This window comes from Rutidosis leptorrhynchoides, chromosome 3 (genome assembly GCF_046630445.1).
Source record: "Rutidosis leptorrhynchoides isolate AG116_Rl617_1_P2 chromosome 3, CSIRO_AGI_Rlap_v1, whole genome shotgun sequence".
NCBI lineage: Eukaryota > Viridiplantae > Streptophyta > Magnoliopsida > Asterales > Asteraceae > Rutidosis > Rutidosis leptorrhynchoides.
Genome location: NC_092335.1, coordinates 41,371,196 through 41,378,723, shown reverse-complemented (window position 1 = coordinate 41,378,723; position 7,528 = coordinate 41,371,196).

The following is a 7,528-nucleotide window of genomic DNA, read 5'->3' as shown; positions in this document are numbered from 1 at the left end:
GTTTATAAAAGGCTTTCCTTTGATAGGTGGGGTATATCACATTGGGGAGACTTTAAGTTACGCCGTGTTTTCTTTAAAGCGTTAAATGCGGGGAACCCAAATGCAATTTTACGCTACGGGTTAAGAAACTATTTTGACTCAACATATTCCAACATAGGATTTCGTGAATTAGAAAGAGCTTCTAACATGCAACATAAAGAAGCATGTTATGCTTACGGGTTAGTGATGTTCCCTTCTTACCAAAGTGAGAAAAAGAACATTGGATAGCAGCTTTTAAATAAAACTTTCCCACAAGTGACGGATTCAGTAGTTGGGGTGAGAAACAAGGTTTTTAGATTATTACGGGGCTGTTGGACATTATGAAACCCTCGTCCTTTTGACGACATTACAACATGTTGCCTAGCCAATGGTCATAACGGTTATTTTCCACAAGACCAAGGATGGGAAGTCGTCTTAGTAAAACCAGAATGCATGACTTGTTTCTGGACTTATGAATTACGTGTATTTATTTCCTTTGCTGAACAACTTGCGTATTAACTAGATTTATCTTCAAAACTGTCCTGTATCATAGTGTACTATATTTCATGTTATATGTAATATAGCGAAGTTGTAAGTTTGAAGAATATTTGTATGTGATATATTATTATAATCAGTTTTCATATGGAATTGTCGTAGTTGAATTGTATATTAGCTACTAAGTATAAACTTAACGGGTAGGTAGTACCCGAATTTAAACTTATAAAACGCTAATATGAATAAAAAGCTTTTATAAATGAGTTCATATTATGCTACGAGATACTATTGACTACTCTTAATATTCTGTATGATTAACTTGTTTCATTTGACTATTTTGAAGGAAATGGCACCGACTACTCGACACACCTTGAATATGAGCGAAGAGGAATTTCGTGCATTTCTTGCTTCAAACATAGCCGCAGTACAGGCCGTGCTACATACCAACAATAACTCTGAATCTAGCAATACAGCTAACGGCGCAAGAAATCGTGTAGGATGCTCCTACAAGGAATTCACTGCCTGCAAACCTTCAGAATTTGATGGGACCGAAGGACCAATCGGATTGAAACGGTGGACCAAGAAAGTTGAATCGGTGTTTGCCATAAGTAAGTGTGCTGAAGGAGACAAAGTGAAGTACGCTACGCATACCTTCACAGGTATTGCGTTAACATGGTGGAACACCTATCTAGAGCAAGTGGGACAAGATGCTGCTTACGCGCTACCGTGGTCAGCATTCAAGCACTTGATGAACGAGAAGTACCGTCCCAGAACCGAGGTCAATAAGCTCAAGTCAGAACTTAGAGGGTTACAAACACAGGGATTCGATATTACTTCGTACGAAAGACGATTCACAGAATTGTGCCTATTGTGTCCGAGAGCATTCGAAGATGAGGAAGAGAAGATCGATGCATTTGTGAAAGGGTTACCGGAGAGAATCCAAGAAGATATAAGTTCACACGAGCTTGCCTCCATACAAAAGGCATGTAGAATGGCTCACAAACTAGTGAACCAGATTGAGGGAAGAATTAAAGAACAGGCGGCCGAAGAGGCCAACGTGAAGCTAGTCAAAAGAAAGTGGGAGGAAAACGGTGATAAGAGTCACCAATACAACAAAAACTATCCCAACAATCGCAACATCAATCATAACTACAACAAACGGCATAACAACAACAACAACAACAACTACAACAATCATCCCAACAACAATAGCAACCGCAACAACAACAACAACAACAACAACAACAACAACAATAATAAGAAGAAGCTATGCCAAAGGTGTGAAAAGTATCACTCGGGGTTCTGCACCAAATTTTGCAACAAGTGTAAAAGAAATGGTCATAGCGTGGTGAAGTTTGAGGTCTACGAACCAGGGGTTAACAGAACGAAAGGAACAAATGGTGTCGGAACGAGTAATGGCGGAGCAAGTAGTGTCGGAGCAAGTTATGCCAATGTAGTTTGTTATAAATGTGGAAAACCGGGCCACATTATTAGAAATTGCCCGAACCAGGAGAACACGAATGGACAAGGCCGCGGAAGAGTTTTCAATATTAATGCGGCAGAGGTACAGGAAGACCCGAAACTTGTTACGGGTACGTTTTTTATTGACAATAAATCTGCTTACGTTTTATTTGATTCGAGTGCAGATAGAAGCTATATGAGTAGAGATTTTTGTGCTAAATTAAGTTATTCATTGACGCCGTTGGATAGTAAATTTTTACTCGAATTAGCAAACGGTAAATTAATTTCAGCAGATTATATATGCCGGAATCGAGAAATTAAACTGGGTAGCGAAATATTTAAGATTGATTTGATACCAGTAGAGTTAGGGAGTTTTGATGTAATAGTTGGCATGGACTAGCTGAAGGAGATGAAAGCAGAGATCGTATGTTATAAAAATGCAATTCGCATTGTACGAGAAGAAGGAGAACCCTTAATGGTGTACGGAGAAAAGGGCAACACGAAGCTACATCTTATTAGTAATTTGAAGGCACAAAAACTAATAAGAAAAGGTTGCTATGCTGTTCTAGCACACGTCGAGAAAGTACAAACTGGAGAAAAGAGCATCAATGATGTTCCCGTCACAAAAGAATTTCCCGATGTATTTCCGAAAGAATTACCGGGACTACCTCCACATCGATCTATTGAATTTCAAATAGATCTTGTACCAGGAGCTGCACCAATAACTCGTGCTCCTTACAGACTCGCACCCAGCGAGATAAAAGAACTGCAAAGCCAACTGCAAGAACTATTAGAACGTGGTTTCATTCGACCAAGCACATCACCATGGGGAGCTCCTGTTTTGTTTGTCAAGAAGAAGGATGGTACATTTAGGTTATGTATTGACTACAGAGAGTTGAATAAACTTATCATCAAAAACCGTTATCCACTACCGAGAATTGATGACTTATTTGATCAACTACAAGGCTCGTCGGTTTATTCGAAAATCGATTTACGTTCTGGATATCATCAAATGCGAGTAAAGGAGGATGATATTCCAAAAACTACTTTTAGGACGCGTTATGGTCATTACGAGTTTATGGTTATGCCGTTTGGATTGACTAACGCACCAGCTGTGTTCATGGACCTTATAAACCGAGTGTGTGGGCCATATCTTGACAAGTTTGTCATTGTTTTCATCGATGACATACTTATTTACTCAAAGAATGATCAAGAGCACGAAGAACATTTGAGAAAAGTGCTAGAAGTATTGAGGAAAGAAAAACTGTACGCTAAGTTTTCAAAGTGTGCATTTTGGTTGGAAGAAGTTCAATTCCTCGGTCACATAGTGAACAAAGAAGGTATCCAGGTGGACCCGACAAAGATCGAAACCGTTGAAAATTGGGAAACCACAAAAACTCCGAAGCATATACGTCAATTTTTAGGATTGGCTGGTTACTACAGAAGATTCATCCAAGATTTCTCCAAAATAGCAAAACCCTTGACTGCATTAACACATAAAGGGAAGAAATTTGAATGGAAGGATGAACAAGAGAAGGCGTTTCAGTTATTGAAGAAAAAGCTAACTATGGCACCTATATTGTCATTGCCTGAAGGGAATGATGATTTTGTGATTTATTGTGACGCATCAAAGCAAGGTCTCGGTTGTGTATTAATGCAACGAACGAAGGTGATTGCTTATGCATCTAGACAATTGAAGATTCACGAGCAAAATTATACGACTCACGATTTGGAATTGGGTGCTGTTATTTTTGCATTAAAGACTTGGAGGCATTATTTATATGGGGTCAAAAGTATTATATATACCGACCACAAAAGTCTCCAACATATATTTAATCAGAAGCAACTGAATATGAGACAACGCAGGTGGATTGAACTGTTGAATGATTATGATTTTGAGATTCGATACCACCCGAGGAAGGCGAATGTGGTAGCTGACGCTTTGAGTAGAAAGGACAGAGAACCTATACGGGTAAAAGCTATGAATATAATTATTCGTACTAACCTTACTACTCAAATAAAGGAGGCGCAACAGGGGGTTGTAAAAGAAGGAAAGTTGAAGAATGAGATACCCAAAGGATCAGAGAAACATCTTAATATTCGGGAAGACGGAACCCGATATAGGGCTGATAGAATTTGGGTACCAAGGTTTGGAGATGTGAGAGAAATGGTACTTAAGGAAGCACATAAAATCAGATATTCAATACATCCCGGAGCGGGGAAGATGTATAAAGATCTTAAGAAACACTTTTGGTGGCCGGGTATGAAAGCCGATATTGCTAAATATGTAGGAGAATGTTTGACGTGTTCTAAGGTCAAAGCTGAACATCAGAAACCATCAGGTCTACTACAATAACCTGAAATCCCGGAATGGAAATGGAAAAATATTACCATGGATTTCATTACTAAATTGCCAAGGACTGCAAGTGGTTATGATACTATTTGGGTAATAGTTGATCGTCTCACCAAGTCATCACACTTCCTGCCAATGAGAGAAGATGACAAAATGGAGAAGTTGGCGCGATTGTATTTGAAGGAGGTTGTCTCCAGACATGGAATACCCGTCTCTATTATCTCTGATAGGGATGGTAGATTTGTTTCAAGGTTCTGGTAGACGTTGCAACAAGCATTGGGGACTCGTCTAGACATGAGTACTGCCTATCATCCACAAACTGATGGGCAGAGCGAAAGGACGATACAAACTCTTGAAGACATGCTACGAGCATGTGTTATTAATTTCGGAAACAGTTGGGATCGACACCTACCGTTAGCAGAATTTTCCTACAACAACAGTTATCATTCTAGTATTGAGATGGTATCATTTGAGGCACTTTATGGTAGAAAGTGCAGGTCTCCGATTTGTTGGAATGAAGTGTGAGATAGACAGATTACGGGTCCGGAGATAATACAAGAAACTACCGAGAAAATCATCCAAATTCAACAACGATTGAAAACCGCCCAGAGTCGACAAAAGAGCTACACAGACAGTAAAAGAAAAGATATAGAGTATGAAATTGGAGAAATGGTCATGCTTAAGGTTTCACCTTGGAAAGGCGTTGTTCGATTTGGTAAACGGGGGAAACTAAATCCAAGGTACATTGGACCATTCAAGATTATAGATCGTGTCGGACCAGTAGCTTACCAACTGGAGCTACCTCAACAACTCGAAATTTGAAGAAATGTTTTGCTAAAGAAGATCTCACTATTCCGTTGGACGAAATCCAAATCAATGAAAAACTTCAATTAATTGAAGAACCCGTCAAAATAGTGGATTGTGAGGTTAAGAGACTTAAGAAAAACAAGATACCGATTGTTAAGGTTCGATGGAATGCTCGTAGAGGACCCGAGTTCACCTGGGAGCGTGAAGATCAGATGAAGAAGAAATACCCGCATCTATTTCCAGAAGATTCGTCAACACCTTCAACAGCTTAAAATTTGGGGACGAAATTTATTTAACGGGTAGGTACTGTAGTGACCCGAACTTTTCCATGTTTATATATATTAATTGAGATTGATATTTACATGACTAAATGTTTCCAACATGTTAAGCAATCAAACTTGTTAAGACTTGATTAAATGAAATAAGTTTCATATAGACAATTGATCACCCAAGTTGACCGGCGATTCACGAACGTTACAAATTTGTAAAAACTACATGTTGTGGTATATATAGACATATATATATATGGTTGACATGAGATTATGATGAGTAAGTATCTCACTAAGTATATTAACAATGTGTGATATACATAAGAAATGAGATTACTAAGTTAAGAAACTCGAAATGATATATATAACGATTATCGTTATGATAACGTCTACTAAATACATATGTATCATATTAAGATATTGATACACTATATTTAACAGGATAAAATGATATTTAAATATATCATTAAGTGTGTTAACAATGAACTACATATGTAAAAACAATACTACTAACTCAAGAATTACGAAACGAGACTTATATGTAACGATTATCGTTGTAACGATATTTTAATGTATATATCATATTAAGAGATATTCATACATCATAATATCATGATAACATAATAATTTAACATCTCATTTGATATAATAAATATTGGGTTAACAACATTAATTGAGATCGTTAACTTAAAGGTTTCAAAACAACACTTACATGTAACGACTAACGAAGACTTAACGACTCCATTAGAATGTATATACATGTTGTGTTTTGATATGTATTCTTACACTTTTGAAAGACTTTAAGACACATATCAAAGTACTTCTACTTAACAAAAATGCTTACAATTACATCCTCAAAAAATGCTTACAATTACATCCTCGTTCAGTTTCATCAACAATTCTACTCGTATGCACCCGTATTCGTACTCGTACAATACACAGCTTTTAGATGTATGTACTATTGGTATATACACTCCAATGATCAGCTCTTAGCAGCTCATATGAGTCACCTAACACATGTGGGAACCATCATTTGGCAACTAGCATGAAATATCTCATAAAATTACAAAAATATTAGTAATCATTCATGACTTATTTACATGAAAACAAAATTACATATCCTTTATATCTAATCCATATACCAACGACCAAAAACACCTACAAACACTTTCATTATTCAATTTTCTTCATCTAATTGATCTCTCTCAAGTTTCATCTTCAAGTTCTAAGTGTTCTTCATAAATTCCATAAGTATAGTTTCATAAAAATCAAGAATACTTCCAAGTTTGCAAGTCTACTTCCAAGCTTTCTAATCCATTCCAAGTAATCATCTAAGATCAAGGAACCTTTGTTATTTACAGTAGGTTATCTTTCTAATTCAAGGTAATATTCATATTCAAACTTTGATTCAATTTCTACAACTATAACAATCTTATTTCGAGTGAAAATCTTACTTGAATTGTTTTCGTGTCATGATTCTGCTTCAAGAACTTTCAAGCCATCCAAGGATCCTTTGAAGCTAGGTCCATTTTTCTCATTTCCAGTATTTTTATCCAGAAAACTTGAGGTAGTAATGATGTTCATAACATCATTCGATTCATACATATAAAGCTATCTTATTCGAAGGTTTAAACTTGTAATCACTAGAACATAGTTTAGTTAATTCTAAACTTGTTCGCAAACAAAAGTTAATCCTTCTAACTTGACTTTTAAAATCAACTAAACACATGTTCTATATCTATATGATATGCTAACTTAATGATTTAAAACCTGGAAACACGATGAACACCATAAAATCGGATATACGCCGTCGTAGTGATACCGGGGGCTGTTTTGGTTTGGATAATTAAAAACTATGATAAACTTTGATTTAAAAGTTGTTCTTCTGGCAAAATGATTTTTCATATGAACATGAAACTATATCCAAAAATCTTGTTTAAACTCAAAGTGAAAGTATGTTTTTCAAAATGGTCATCAAGATGTCGTTCTTTCGACGGAAATGACTACCTCTTTAGTAATTGACATGCAACTTAAATTTCTGACTATAAACCTATAATTTTTCTGTTTGGATTCTTAAATTAGAGTTCAATATGAAACCATAGCAATTTTATTCACTCAAAACGGA